Here is a 16,291-nt window from a genome sequence, read left to right as displayed (position 1 = left end):
TGGGGAGTCACCCATTGTTTTCCTAATTTAAAATCAATGGGCTGGAAAAATGGCTGAGTTTCATGATTCCCTGTTGCACCAATGATTGTTATAGAATCATTACTCAAGTTTCCTTTTACTGTATTTAGCACAGAGCAACCAGCTCCTGTAGCCACTAAAAATCCTAACTCCTCATTGTTCCAGCTTAGCTGTGACCGGATGTTCTGCTGGGAAAGAATCCTCTTGTCCCCCGCAGTGACCATCGGTGATGGCCACGAGAGGGGAGTTTCGTGTTGTACCTGCGGACAGTCCCTTTTCAAACGCCTCTCTTTCTTACAGTGTGCACATTGATTAACAGCAAGTCTCTTTTCTTCCTTCCTCTGCTCTTCTTTGATGAGCCCTCAGGGGAAAGATGGACTGAATTGTGGAATAACTCACTTTGGAAGAGTGTCCTTTGCAACAGAGCCTTCAACTGCATCAAATGTGGCTTCACTTACAGCTGTTCCGATTGCTTCTGATAATCCGCCTGCCCTGTGGTCTCTGGAGTGTGGAAGCATCCTATGGAATTGGAATTTGCTCCATTTTACTCAGCTGTGCAGCAGAAGCTGCTACAGGGGGGTCTCTGAAGCAGTCAGAGCCTCCACCCAGGGTGGGGATCACTGCATTTATGCACAAGAATCAACCTGGGCACAGCAGGATGTGTTCATCTCTAGGGCTGCCCCGAGTCCCCACCTGGAGAGCTCCCAAACATTTCAGTCCCACAGTTCATTTTGAAGGTGACTCATTTTTGCTCATTTTAGAGTTGGTTCATTTTGAGGGCTCTTGACTGAACTCAGTCACTTGGTTTCAAGTTGATGGCCTGTCTCAGACCAGGCTCTCCTCTGCTCTGTGTGGACAAAGAGATGGGAGAGCCCTTGGGCCACCCAGGGGACCGATGACTTCAGTGCTCTGGTTGCACATGAACAGAGCTTTGTTTCACTGCTTCGGACCCTCCCTCTCCTCTTCTCCCCTGGCATTTTAAAGAATCCTATTTTCACAGTCATCTGCTCTGCTCTTCTCCATGTTGAAAAGCAAATCAAAAAACCTGAAAAGGAGAACACCAGTCTTTATTGCATATATTTTTTCTCATACATCTTTTCTTAGCTGTGTATTTTAGTTTCAAAACAGAGTAACTTAATTACTTAATTAATCAGGGATTTGAGACTTGAAAAGTGAGTTTCATCTACTCCCCTGCAGGCACCCAGGAGAATTTGTTTTCTCGAGGCTCCCTCTGTAGCCAGTGGAGACAATAGAACATTTGGAGGCTGGGTGCTCCCAACTGCCACATAAAACAAAAATTACAGATCTCTTCCTGGCAAATCTTTTCCCTTGCTCTGCACAGGTTCATTTTGGTGCAGACAGGTGACAGCTCAGATTGTGACACTCTGTGTGGATCCATAATAAATTCCAGTCCTCATTTAGAGTACTAAAAATCCAAGTTCTACTTGATCCCTATTCTGCCCTCCCCATTCCTTTCCTGAAGAGACAGAGAGGAAAAAGCTGTAGAAGAAAGCAGAGGGTTGCAAAAGAGATACTTGCAATTGCTCCTTTTGGAAGCAACAGTTCCTCAGGGACTCCTGGTCCAAAGGCAAGTACTGAAAAGCAGAAACAAGGAAGTTCAATGCACAGATTTGGTGTAATTTCAGCGTTTAGTGTTTGTGCTGTAGATGAGAGGTGTTTGGCGCATGGGTGTGACAGATGTTTGCAGTAGGTCTGAGTGAGCTGGGAATTTCCCAGGAATGGGGGGAAATAGCCAATAGCTCCTTAGAATCCTCTGTTCTGGTGAAAGAATTCTTTGGGAGTGTTTGGAAAAGGTAGAAAAAACACAATAAAATCTCTGAGGTCTCTACCTGAAATGGGAAAGAGAACAATCAGGGTGTGAGAATTGTTTGAAGCACAATCTCTGTGCTCTATAGCAAGAGTGCAGGAAAAGAAAGCAGCAGAGAAGGAAGGATAGAAATGTTTGTCCAGACTGTGAAATGATCCCACTTGGTTTTGCCATGTTCCTGTCTCAGCAGGATGAGCTGGAATTCAGCATGGGACCAGAAAATGAAACAGCAGTTACTGAGTTCATCCTAGAGGGTTTCCCAGAGTTTGATCCGAGACTGCAGGTATTTTCTCTCGGGTCCTTCTGCTCATGTACCTGACAACAGTGATGGGGAATGCAACCATCATTTTCCTCATGTGTGTGGATCACCAGCTGCAAAGCCCCATGTACTTTTTCATCAGCAACCTGGCCTTCCTGGAGATCTGCTTTACATCCTCCACAAGCATCAAATTGTTTGTCATGCTGAGCTCTGGTCAGAACACTCTTTCACTAAGCAGCTGCTTTGCCCAAAACTATTTCTATTTTGCCCTGGGCTGCACAGAGTTCATCCTGCTCGTTGTCATGTCCTTTGAGCGCTATGTTGCCATCTGCCAACCTTTGCTCCATGCTGCCATCATGAAGCCTCAGCTCTGTGTCCACCTGGTTGTTGCTGCTTGGCTCCTCGGCTTTGCCCTGCTGAGCTACCGGCTGTTCTTCCTCTCGGAGCTGTCTTTCTGTGGCTCCAAGATCCCCCATTTCTTTTGTGACAACTCCCCCTCGTTCAGACTGTCCTGCTCTGACACCAGCCTGCTTTGGAAAATAGACTCTGTCTTCTTACCGTGTGTCGTGCTGGGTTCCTTATGTTTGACTCTGGCATTTTACACCTGCATCCTTTTCTGTGTTCTGCATCTTCCAGCAGCCTCTGGGAGGAAGAAAGCTTTGACTACGTGTTCTTCCCATCTCATCACCTTGTCCATTGCCTATGGGAGCTGCATTGCTCTCTACACGTGTCCTGCAGAAGATGTTTCCTTGAGGACCAACAGAATTGTAGCTCTGCTCAACACAGTCCTGTACCCATTCTTAAATCCATTCATCTACAGCCTTCGGAACAAATCTGTGATCCTGGCCCTGAACAAATCCATTGCCAGGGCAAGAACAAAGCTTTTCCCCTAACCATGGTGCATTTCTGGAAAGCCATCCCAAGAATCTGATGTCATCTGTTGCACAATACCAGTGCCTGTGAGTGCAGCCTCCAAACAGGGCTGCCTCAGGAGACTGATGCTCCTGCTGGCTTGTGTCAGGTTAAGAGATAAGAGACTCATCTGCACACCCAGACAGGGCACCAACAATGGCAGGAGGAGAAACTCAGTTCATTCTCTGCCCTGGCTGCTCCCAGGCCCATCACTGGAGAGCCCCCAGCTCATTAAGAGCCCATCTCCAAAACAGAGAAGAGCTCAGCGGAACAGTGGCAAGTGGCAATCCAAATTACAGCTCCTGAGCAATGGACACCTTGTCCCAGCTCCTTTCCTGGGACAGCCATCAGCCCTCGTGTCCACCTTTGAAAACCCAAAGTCACTGAGAGCAGGTCACCATTTGGACTAAGGGGATTGCTGCCCTGGCGTGTAGGACACGTTTTGGGATGAAGGAGGAGGAGGAGCAGTTTTGGATAGCACAGGACTTGTGGGAAGGTGAGGGGAGGATCCCAACCAGAGCAGTCTGTCCTGTCTTCTCATTAAACTTGAATTCTCCCCCTGTGTGAGCAAATCTCTGTTCTGCCTGAGCATGGGAGCCTGGGGGTGTGAGGGCAGCAGTTGGGGGAGGGCACCAAAGAGCCCACCTGCCAACGGTGCTGGCCACGGAGTGACCGGAGGGACTGGACTTAGGGGTCTGGGGGTGTGGGGTGTGTCTGGTCTGCACCAGCACCTGGAATGTGGCTGTGGGCTCAGGGCTCAGATGCCCAAATGCCTCAGCTGTGAGACTGGAATCCAGGGGAAGCTGCTGAGCAGACGAGTGTCCGAGCACAGCTGTGCAGGGATCCGTGCACAGGTATGACTATGGAATGGGACAGACTGGACCAGGATAGTCCCACTGGGAATGATCTGCAGTTCAGAGCAGAATGAGGGTCTGGTCCAACTGCCCGACCCCTCCAGGGTCACCAAAAGTTAAAGCAGGCATTAGGGCACTGTCCAAATGCCTCTTAAACACGGACAGGCTTGGGGCATCAGCCACCTCTCCAGGGAGCCTGTTCCAGTGCTTGACCACCCTCTCAGTAAAGAAACCCTTTCTCCTGTCCAGTCTAAAGCATCCCGGTACAGCTTTGAACCCTTCTCAGATGTTCCAACACTAGATATCAGGGAGAAGAGAAAGGGAAATGCAGGGCAGAGCCGGGGGCAGCGAGATGGGAGTGTGCAGCCTGCAGGGACACAGCAGCAGCTGTGGGACATGCAGGACAAGCTGTGCTGGACATGGCCAAGGGCCCTGGCAGGGCTGGCAGTGCCCAGGAGAAGCCCAGTCTGGGTGCCCTGGGGCACAGCAGGGTCTGTGCCACCGAGGGCTGTGAGGAGACACCTTGTCCTGAGGCCCTGGGGCCTCCTGGCACAGCCCCAGCCAGGCTGGCCACTGTCAGCCCCTTGTCCTGCCCTCAGCATCCCCCCCTAGCCCACACCCCAGTGGCCTCAAGGATCTGCTGGAAGGAGTCCCTGGGGAGCCTTGCTCAGGAATGGCCCTGGGGGCTCCACAATGCTCCCAGGCACTGCAGGTTTTCAAAGGACTTTGGCTTTGGCTTTTGCCTTGGAGTCTCTGAGAGCTTTGTGCAATCATGGCCTCCAATTATCTGCTGTAATTAGTCCCTGGAGAGGCTTTGTCAGGAACAGCACTCAGTGGGACTCATTAATGCTTCAAGGTACTCAGTTATTTTAAGGTACTTGGTGTTTCCCTTTAGATGCAGACTCTGTGAGAGGTTTGTGCAATCGTGGCCCCAATTATCTGCTTTAACGAGTCCCTTGAGAGCTTTGCACTGACACTCAGTGGGGCTCAGTAATGCTTTGAGATACTCAAGATTTTTAAGGTACTTTGGATTTCCCTTTCCACACTGAGAGGTTTTTTGTGCCATTTTGAGTGTCTGAGAGGTTTTTGTGACATCCTGGCCTCCAGTTCTCTCCTCCAAGGGGTCCATCAGGAGCCTGTGTTGGGGATGGACCTCAGTGGGTCCCATTAATGCTTTGAGACACTTTGGGCTTTTCATCTGACTTGGACTCCTGGAAAGGTTTGTCCTATCTCCTCTCAGGCCCTGAGGTTCCAGGGCTCAGCTCCAAATGAGGGCTCCATGGGGCTCATAATGATCAAGCAAGTCCGGATAAGCCATGGCTCTGCCTTGATTTCCCTCTGGCCTGGTGCAGTTCATCAGTAAGTTTTCCTACTACAGTTATGGAGAATTATTTCAAAGAGCTTCTAAGAAATATTTATTCCTATTTTAAAGGGTATATTTCATTACTGTTCTCTTTCTAGCAGAGGTGATTGCAGTATTCAGTGATTCATAGTGATCCAGAGATTCTCTTAAGAAGGTCTGACCTGCTCAGAGAAGCTGTGCCTTGAGGTGTGACCCAGTGGGGACAACCTTGCTCCACATTCCCCAACCCATCTTGCCTCTCCTTCCTCATCTGGGGCCTGCTTTGCTTGGAGAACTCATTGCACACAGCCAAATAAGGGTTTTCTTCTTCTTTTTTAAGCAATCTAAATCTGCCAAGTTGCCCACTAAAAACAGACACCCTCCTCAAGGGTGTGCCAAGACCAAGCTGCCTCCAAGGAGGTACAATTGCAGTGACACTGGTTGGTGCCGCCAGGTGCCACGGCCACGGCCACAGGGACCCGTTCCTTAGTTTGGTGCCACGGCAACCAAGGCCTGGAGGCGTTGTGATGGTTGGTTGCCATGGAAACTGCCCTGGGCCCCTTGCTCAGGGCTGCTCTCACTGCCCAGAGCCAGAGGGGATCCCGTGCTGGGGTCTTGTGCCACGGCCACCTGCCCTGTGCCGCGCTGGCCACTCAGGCGCCGTGGAACCAGCAGCAAACGCCAGGGCCAAAGGCCAGGTCAGCCAGACAGAAAGGGGCCGTGCTGGGCACTGTTTCCATGGCAACCCTCACTGGCTGTGACACCTGGGTCACCTGTCCTGGCACTTGCCATGGCAACCCGGCTCATTGGAAAGACAAGGGTGGACAAAGGTTTTAGTAGGGCCTGTCACAACAGGACAAAGGGGAGTGGTTTTAAACTAAAGGAAGGGAGGTTCAGATAAGAAGAGATAAGGAGGAAATTTTTGATGATGAGGTTGGTGATAAAGCAGTACAGGTTCCCAGGGAGGTGGTCAATGCCCCATCCCTGGAAACATTCAAGTCCAGCTGGGACAGGGCTCTGAACAACCTGATCTGCTGAAAGATGTCCCTGCTCATCACAGGGTTTGGATGAGTTGAGCACTGCAGAGCTCTTCCCATCCAAACCATTCCAGGATTGCATGGGGAGAAGGGGATTCTCAGTGGACTTTGCTGGCTGGTCCTGGTACCTGATCTCCACAGTCTCTCCTATCCTACTCAATCTTCTTCATCCATGTTTGTTTCCTGCCTATTCTAAATTTCTGTTTGTGTGTCTGTGTGTGACTGCTGAGCAGGGACAAGGAGGCAATGAGGCCCCAGGCCTGCAAGGGTCACTTGTCCCCTCCTGGAGCCAGGGCCAGCAGCCACGGCCAAAGTGCTGCACAGGTTGGCTCTGTCAGGGCCTTGCAGCTGCTGCACATGCCTGTGCCCTCTGCAGCCCAGGCTGTCCTACGGTGTCCCTGCCCTGCGCCTCTGTCCCTGCAGGCTGTCCTCATCCCCCGGCTGCCCCACCTGGCTGGCCCCTTCCTTTGCTGACAGCTCTGCCTCCTGCCTGCCCCTGCCTGGCCACACAAAGCCTTGGGCTGCTCCAGGCTCCTTCTGGGGACGTGTTGCACCACAGCCCTGCCCTGGGAGGGAAATTCCTTTCTCCTGGTGTCCAATCTGGGCCGCCCCAGCTGTACTTGGAGTCTTTATTTCCTTCTCATGCTTATGTCCTCTATGAAGAAAAGCTCCAGCCTCTCTGAAACCACCCTTCAATCCCTCCCAGGCTTCTCTTGTTCTGTCCTCAGTCTCCACACCACTGAGCCCAGAGCCCGCAGCCTCTACCTGCTGATTATGTGATGAGGCCTCCAAACCCCATCTTGGGAGATTTTTGGGTCCTCTCCAAGGGCTATGAAAACAGAAACTGTGATCAAAGTTATTTTCTCCCAGAACTTGCAGTGACAGAAGAAGAGTCAATCTCTCTAAACTGAATGAAGGTCGATTTTCATTTGTTAGAAGGAGGAAATATTTTTCCATGATGAGAGTGGCAGAAAACTGCAACTGTTTTTCCAGAGAAGTGGATGCCTCATCCCAGGAATGCTCCAAGAGCAGGAGCTTTGTGCAACCTGACCCAGGGAAACCCCGTCCCCTCCCCAAGGATGGAATTCCTGTTGTGTGGGTTCTCTGATGTGCTGGGTGCCCTCACAGCACTTCTGGCCAGAATGTCTGCTGAGGGCAGCCAGGCTGCTGCAGGGGCTGTGAGCTCACAGCCATCACCATTGCAGCCCTGTCCCCTGGGCCTGGCTCTCCCCTTTCCTCTGCCCCTGCCTTGTCTCTGCTGCCATGAAGAGTTTTGTCATTAAGATCTTGTCCCCAAGGTGCTGGGGCCAATGGCTTCCCTGTCAGGCTCCTGGAGCAGAAGTGGCTTTCCAGAGCCCAGCCAGAAATGAGCCCTGAGGCAGCAGCTCTGCAGTGCTGGCCACCAGGCCGGCTTGCCAAGGGAGGCTTCTGGCCATGCCCTGCAAGCAGCTGCTGCTGCCAAGGTGCCTTTGGTGCCTCAGGCTCTCCCTGGCACAGCTCCCAGCACGGCACTCTGCCCTAGTGCCCGAGGCCTTCCCTGGGCTGGGGCTGGCCTGGGGCTTTTCCTGCAGCGGGACCTGCCCTGCTCCTGGCACAGGAAAGGCAGTTCCTGCTGGAGCAGGAGGCTCTGCCTGCACTGGGCTCAAAGAACTTCTGCAAGGCCCTGTTGACTTCAAAATTGGTTCCCAGAGCACTATATTAGAATAATTGTTATAGCTTCTGGACTGTGGAGTAAATAACTCTGGTTAAAATCCTTCTGTCTAATCATGATCAGAATCAATCAGAGCTGTATTTATATAAATATTTCTATTATTCCATCATTAATCCTGTGGGACAAATTGCATTAAGGTCCTATTCTACCTGTCCAATCTTTTACACCTTTGACAAATTGTGGGGCCGGGATTGGATCCAGTCACTCCCAGTCTCCTCTCTCGGGTCCTGCAGTGGTTTGAGGCTACATGGTGGCTGTTGAGTGTCATTTCAGCACCTCATGACTCAGCAGGAGTTTCTCCAATAAAGAAATAAAGCTTTTGCCTGAAGCTCCCACTCTGCCCATGTCGGGAACCCCTGTGATTGCCTGTGCCATCCTGACTCTTTGGCAGCCTGGGGACTCCTGGGATATCACCGTGGAGCCCCCGTGAGTGCCTGTGACAGATTGGTGCCTGAGCAGCCCAAGGTGCCCTGGGATGTCACCATGGAATGACTGTGACTGCCTCTGACCACACGGCTCTTGACCATCACCAGAAAATCCTGGGAGATCTCCATGAAGCCCCTGTGACATTCCAGCTCCTGAACAGCCTGGAGATTCTTGGAAAATTCCCATGGAACCCCTCTGAGGGCCTGTGACAAATCTGATCCTTAGCAGGCAAACATCACCAGGACCCATTGCTATGGTCAGTTTCCATGGCAACCATCATCAACAAGCCCTGTTTTTATGCTCAGTTTCCATGGCAACCATCACCAGGACCCCTTGCTATGGTCAGTTTCCATGGCAACCATCACATCCCCTGTTGCTATGGTCAGTTTCCATGGCAACCATCATCACCAGCCCCTGTTGCTATGGTCAGTTTCCATGGCAACCATCATCACGCCAGGTTGCTATGGTCAGTTTCCATGGCAACCAGCACCAGGACCCGTTGCTATGTTCATTTTCCATGACAACCATCGCATCCCCTGTTCCTATGGTCAGTTTCCATGGCAACCATCATCACCAGCCCCTATTGCTATGGTCAGTTTCCATGGACACCATCACGAGGACCCGTTGCTATGGTCAGTTTCCATGGCAAGCATCATCACCAGCCCCTGTTGCTATGGTCAGTTTCCATGGACACCATCACGAGGACCCGTTGCTATGGTCAGTTTCCATGGCAACCGTCACCAGCCCATGTTGCTGTGGTCAGTTTCCATGGCAACCATCACCAGGACCCGTTTCTGTGGTCAGTTTCCATGGCAACCATCATCACCAGCCCCTGTTTCTATGGTCAGTTTCCATGGCAACCATCACCATCCGCTGTTGCTGTGGTCAGTTTCCATGGCAACCATCATAGCCATCCCCTGTTTCTTTGGTCAGTTTCCATGGCAACCATCATCACCAGCCCTTGTCGCTATGGTCAGTTTCCATGGCAACCATCACCAGGACCCGTTGCTATGGTCAGTTTCCATGGCAACCATCATCACCAGCCCCTGTTGCTACGGTCAGTTTCCATGGCAACCATCATCACATCCCCTGTTGCTATGGTCAGTTTCCATGGCAACCATTATCACATCCCCTGTAGCTATGGTCAGTTTCCATGGCAACCACCATCACCCCAGGTTGCTATGGTCAGTTTCCATGGCAACCACCATCAGGACCCGTTGCTATGTTCACTTTCCAAGACAACCATCGCATCCCCTGTTCCTATGGTCAGTTTCCATGGCAACCATCATCACCAGCCCCTATTGCTATGGTCAGTTTCCATGGACACCATCACGAGGACCCGTTGCTATGGTCAGTTTCCATGACAACCGTCACCAGCCCCTGTTCCAATGATCAGTTTCCATGGCAACCATCATCAGGACCCATTGCTATGGTCAGTTTCCATGGCAACCATCACATCCCCTGTTGCTATGGTCAGTTTCCATGGCAACCATCATCACACCCTGTTTCTATGGTCAGTTTCCATGGCAACCATCACCAGGACTCATTCCTATGGTCAGTTTCCATGGCAAACATCTCCAGGGCCCGTTGCTATGGTCAGTTTCCATGGCAACCATCATCACCAGCCCCTGTTGCTATGTTCAGTTTTCATGGCAAAAATCACCAGGACCCGTTGCTGTGGTCAGTTTCCATGGCAACCATCACCAGCCCCTGTTGCTATGGGCAGTTTCCATGGCAACCATCACCAGGACCCGTTGCTGTGGTCAGTTTCCATGGCAACCATCATCACCAGCCCCTCTTGCTATGGTCAGTTTCCATGGCAACCATCATCACAAGCCCCTGTTGCTGTGGTCAGTTTCCATGGCAACCATCATCACCAGCCAATGTTGCTGTGGTCAGTTTCCAAGGCAACCATCACCCGTCCCTGTTGCTATGGTCAGTTTCCATGGCAACCATCACCCGTCCCTGTTGCTATGGTCAGTTTCCATGGCAACCATCACCAGCCCCTGTTGCTATTGTCAGTTTCCATGGCAAGCATCCTCAGGACCCGTTGCTATGGTCAGTTTCCATGGCAACCATCACCAGCCCCTGTTGCTATGGTCAGTTTCAATGGCAAGCATCACCAGGACCCGTTGCTGCAGTCAGTTTCCATGGCAACCATCATCGCCAGCCCCTGTTGCTATGGTCAGTTTCTATGGCAACCATCATCGCCAGCCCCTGTTGCTTTGGTCAGTTTCCATGGCAACCATCATCTCCAGCCCCTGTTCCTATGGTCAGTTTCCATGACAACCATCACAAGGACCCATTGCTTTCGTCAGTTTCCATGGCAACCAGCACCATCCCCTGTTGCTATGGTCAATTTCCATGGCAACCATCACCATTCCCTCTTCTTATGGTCAGTTTCCATGGCAACCATCACAAGCCCCTGTTGCTATGGTCATGTCCATGGCAACCATCATCACCAGCCCTTGTCCCTATGGTCAGTTTCCATGGCAACCATCACCAACCCCTTGTTGCTATGGTCAGTTTCCATGGCAACTATCACCAGGACCCGTTGCTCTGGTAAGTTTCCATGGCAACCATCATTACCATCCCCTGTTGCTATGGTCAGTTTGCATAGTGTCGTGGGGACAGGACATTTTCATGCTCATTATCCCAATCGTGGTTTTTGTTCCCTGTCCTCAGTTTGTTTTGTCTTCCTTTCCCCCCCCACCCCCGGGCTGGCTGCTGGCTTGCCGCTTAGCTTGCTTGCTGCTTTGCTTGCTGCTGGCTGCATGCTTTGCTGGCTCTGCTTTCCTCTCTTTTTCCTCTGCTTTTCGCTGGCTTGCTTTTTGGCAATTTTTTTTCCCTTTTTCCCGGTTTCCGTTGTTCCCTTCCCCCCCCCGCCCCCCCCCGAAGACATCGGAACTACTCTGGGCAGGAGCTCCCCCGGGGTCTGCGAAAGAAGCTGCGTACCCTCTGCGGCGAAGAGAGATAGAGCTCAACCCCCTTGGACTGGTGAAAACATCTGTGGTCGTCTTGGGCTATCTCTCTTGTGCTGGGGAGTGTTTTTTTGTTGTGCCTTAATAAACAAGTTTTTTCCACTTTCCCCGCTGACGGAATTCCTCCCGAACCCGGTGGTGGGGGGGAGGTTGCGGAGGGTTTGGTTTCCTATAGGGGGCTCCTTTGGAGGTGTTTTCCCCTAATTTGTCCAAAACCAGGACAAATAATTTGGTGGCCCGTACGGGGAGGCCCAGACAAAGTGGAAAAAACTTTATTCTAATAATATTTTTGGCTTTAACCGTTCTGCGGGAATATTGGTATGTCTTTCTTTAAAGTTATGATGTCATTGGGAGTGAAAGCCTGCCTCTATTTGTGGTCATTAGGGTTCTTCGAAGTTTTGATCGCTTTATGGTCCCTGGAGTTATTTTCTTATCCCGAAGTAGCTCCGGTATTGTCCCTAATACGTAGCTTTTGTAGCAGTGGGGCACTAACGAGAATATTTATCGGGCTGGGCTTGGCTGTAATACTCTGCAAGGGGCTATTAAAAATGTTGTTATCGGCTCCAGGAATGTATAACTCGTGGTTGTGGCTGTGTGCTAAATTTGTTATGGGGGAGGAGGTTCTTCAGCCTTTGCTTTCCTTTTCCTCCTCCGAATTGTTTACATCTCTGTTAGGAAATGTCCTGTCCTCCCTGACTGCCAAGGATACCATCTTTCTGTTATTTAATTTAATAACCTTTCTCTATACTGTCCGCAGTTTATATAAGATGAAGGCTGAGATTTCTAGAGGGGCTGGTGAGACCTCTGATTTAGGAGTACAACCAAGGGTGAAAAATCCTGAGTGGTGCGGGAAATGGGAGGATATGGGCAAAATTTTAAAGGAGTTTTCTGATCCTGTAGTCTGGGACTTTCCATCCGAACACATCCAGAACCCAGCTGAGGTGGCAAAGTATCTGAAAGGGAAATGCCAGGATAACCCCAAGGAGAAAAGGATCATTGCAGTGAGCTGGGCCCTGGCATATGCTTATCGTACTCTGCTCGATACTGTAGGACAGCAGACAGAGGAAGGGGGGCAGGGAGATAAACCAGCAGCAATCCCAGTCACTCAGGCTGCAGCCAACAGCCCAGGTTCGAACCCAGTAGTTAAACCAGACTGTAAGCCTCAACCAATGGCCGTGGCTACTAGCACACGAAGTGGAAAGTGCACAGAGAAGACTGATCGACCCGTGGATGACAATGATGAGTACGATGCAGGAGAAGGACCCTCAACACCTCCTGACATAAAATCAGGAGTCAAAGCAAGTGGCACCAGATCAGAGGCTAATATTGATTCCTTCTCCCTGAAGGACCTCCGAGGCCTAAGGAAGGATTATCGGCGACAGCCCGACGAATCTATAATTAGTTGGCTGGTCCGCCTTTGGGATGCGGCAGGGGAGGCTACCATTCTGGATGGCACTGAAGCAAGGCATTTGGGGTCCCTGTCACATGATCCTGTCATCGACCAAGGCATGATGAGGGGCGCTAGCCCTCAAAGCCTCTGGGAACGGGTCCTGGACAGCGTAGCACAAAGATATCTGTGTGCCGATGACCTCTATGTCCAGCAGACACGATGGAAGACCATAGAACAGGGGATCCAGCGCCTGAGGGAGATGGCAGTGGTGGAGATCATTTTTTCAGAAGACATAACAGTTAGGAATCCGGACCTTGTACCATGCACACCTGTAATGTGGAGAAAACTGGTGCGACTTGGGCCACCTGAATACGCTTCTGCTCTAGCAATAATGAAGCGGGAGGAGGTATATGAGACTGTGCTTGATATGGCAAAGAAGCTTCGGGCATATGCGGATGCTGTACATGGCCCGACCCATGCCAGAATTGCAGCTGTGGAGACACGACTGCAGGAATTAGAAGGAAAAATAGAGGAAAGCCGCAAGAAACTCAGGGAAGAGATTAAGGAGGACCTCCTCCAAATCTCAGCTGTGCAAATTAGAGGCCCTGGCACCCAACGCAGACGTTCCTTTGTTGGGGAGAGAAGGTACACCCCACGAGCTGAGTTGTGGTTCTTCTTGCGTGAGTCTGGAGAAAACATGAGGAAATGGGATAGGAAGCCTACTGCTGTTCTGGCACAACGGGTGCGTGAATTGAAGGAAGGTCAGAAAAGGAAAGCAGCCCCAGTTGCCCGTAGCCGAACAGCCAGGTATGATGATGACACGTCTGATCCCCTTGAGGGAACCTCCAAGACATATGCCCAAGGAAAGAAGGATAATCAGGCATAGAGGGGCCCTGCCTCTAGCCAGGTAGAGGCATGGGAAAATCGTGTTTTCTGGACGGTGTGGATCCGATGGCCTGGCGCATCAGAGCCACAAGAATATAACGCTTTAGTGGATACTGGTGCACAGTGTACGTTAATACCATCGGGATATGTGGGGGCAGAGCCTGTTTTCATTGCCGGTGTGACAGGGGGATCACAACAACTGACCCTGGTGGAAGCTGAGGTGAGCCTGACTGGGAAGGAATGGAAGAAACATCCCATTGTGACCGGCCCAGGGGCTCCATGTATTCTGGGCATAGACTTCCTCCGGAGCGGCTATTACAAAGACCCGAAGGGATTCAGGTGGGCCTTCGGAATTGCCGCTGTAGAAGCAGAGAGCATTAAGCAATTAAACACCTTGCCTGGACTGACAGAAAACCCATCTGCAGTAGGGCTCCTAAGGGTGGAAGAGCAACGCGTGCCAATTGCGACCTCGACAGTGCATCGCCGGCAGTATAGAACGAATCGAGATGCCGTGATCCCCATCCATAAACTGATTCGTGAGCTGGAGAGCCAAGGGGTGGTTAGCAAAACCCACTCACCCTTCAACAGCCCCATCTGGCCTGTGCGTAAATCTGAAGGAGAATGGAGATTGACTGTGGACTACCGAGCATTGAATGAAGTGACTCCACCACTGAGCGCTGCTGTGCCGGACATGCTGGAACTCCAGTACGAGCTGGAGTCCAAGGCAGCACAGTGGTATGCCACTATTGACATTGCTCATGCGTTTTTCTCCATTCCTCTGGCAGCAGAATGCAGGCCTCAGTTTGCCTTTACGTGGAAGGGAGTGCAATACACCTGGAATCGACTGCCCCAGGGGTGGAAGCACAGTCCTACCATCTGCCATGGACTGATCCAGGTTGCACTAGAAAAGGGTGAGGCTCCAGAACATTTACAGTATATCGATGATATTATTGTGTGGGGGAAAACGGCAGCAGAAGTGTTTGAGAAAGGAGAGAAAATAATCCAGATTCTCCTGAAAGCCGGTTTTGCCATCAAGAGGAGCAAAGTCAAGGGACCTGCTCGAGAGATCCAGTTCCTGGGAGTGAAGTGGCAAGATGGACGGCGTCAGATTCCTACGGATGTCATCAACAAGATCACAGCTATGTCCCCACCAACCAACAAGAAGGAGACGCAAGCTTTCTTAGGCGCCATAGGTTTTTGGAGAATGCACATTCCTGAGTACAGTCAGATCGTGAGCCCTCTTTACCTGGTCACCCGCAAGAAGAACAATTTCCATTGGGGCCCTGAGCAGCAACAAGCTTTTGCCCAGATTAAGCAGGAAATTGCTCATGCAGTAGCCCTTGGCCCAGTCAGGACGGGACCAGAGGTCAAGAATGTGCTTTACTCTGCAGCCGGGAACCATGGTCTGTCCTGGAGCCTTTGGCAGAAGGTGCCTGGGGAGACTCGAGGCCGACCACTGGGATTTTGGAGTCGGAGCTACAGAGGGTCTGAAGCCAACTACACCCCAACAGAGAAGGAAATTTTGGCTGCCTACGAAGGAGTCCAAGCTGCCTCAGAGGTAATTGGTACAGAAGCACAACTCCTCCTGGCACCCCGACTACCGGTGCTGGGGTGGATGTTCAGAGGAAAGGTTCCTACTACCCACCATGCCACCAGTGCTACATGGAGCAAGTGGATTGCCCTCATCACGCAGCGCGCCCGTATTGGTAAACTGAATCGCCCTGGGATTTTGGAAGTGATTACAAATTGGCCTGAAGGTGAAAACTTTGGTGTCACAGACGAAGAACAAGAACCAGTGACACGGGCTGAAGAGCTCCACCCTACAACCAATTGCCAGCAGAGGAAACACACTATGCTCTTTTCACTGACGGTTCCTGTCGCGTCGTAGGAATGAATCGGAAGTGGAAAGCAGCTGTATGGAGCCCCACACGACAGGTCGCAGAGGCCACTGAAGGAGAAGGTGGATCAAGTCAACTTGCTGAACTCAAAGCCGTTCAACTGGCCCTAGACATTGCAGAAAGGGAGAAGTGGCCAAAGCTCTACCTCTATACTGATTCATGGATGGTAGCCAATGCTCTGTGGGGATGGCTGGAGAGATGGAAAGGGGCTAACTGGCAGCGTCGAGGAAAACCAATCTGGGCTGCTGAAGAATGGAAAGACATTGCTACCCGGGTAGAGAAACTGCCTGTGAAGGTTCGCCATGTAGATGCTCATGTCCCCAAGAGTAGAGCTAATGAAGAACAGCAAAACAATCAGCAGGTAGATCAGGCTGCAAAGATAGGGGTGTCAAAGATAGATTTAGATTGGCAACACAAGGGGGAGTTGTTCCTAGCGCGATGGGCCCATGATGCCTCAGGCCATCAGGGTAGAGATGCCACCTATAAGTGGGCACGAGACCGAGGGGTGGATTTAACCATGGACAGTATCTCTCAGGTTATCCATGATTGTGAGACGTGTGCTGCCATCAAACAGGCCAAGCGGGTGAAGCCCCTGTGGTATGGGGGACGGTGGTCCAAGTACAAGTATGGGGAGGCCTGGCAGATTGACTACATCACACTGCCTCAAACCCGCCAAGGCAAGCGCTACGTGCTCACAATGGTGGAAGCCACCACAGGATGGTTAGAAACCTACCCTGTGTCTCATGCTAC

General features: G+C 51.3%; 1 pseudogene; it reads left to right on the top strand.

The window, feature by feature from the left end:
* The first annotated feature begins 1,582 nt into the window (after nucleotides 1-1,582).
* On the top strand, nucleotides 1,583-3,022 carry LOC128783263 (olfactory receptor 6M1-like; annotated as a pseudogene).
* The last annotated feature ends 13,269 nt before the right edge of the window (nucleotides 3,023-16,291 follow it).

The sequence above is a fragment of the Vidua chalybeata genome, unplaced genomic scaffold (assembly GCF_026979565.1).
Source record: "Vidua chalybeata isolate OUT-0048 unplaced genomic scaffold, bVidCha1 merged haplotype W_reject_6, whole genome shotgun sequence".
Taxonomy (NCBI): domain Eukaryota; kingdom Metazoa; phylum Chordata; class Aves; order Passeriformes; family Viduidae; genus Vidua; species Vidua chalybeata.
This window is presented reverse-complemented; position numbering and strand designations above follow the sequence as displayed.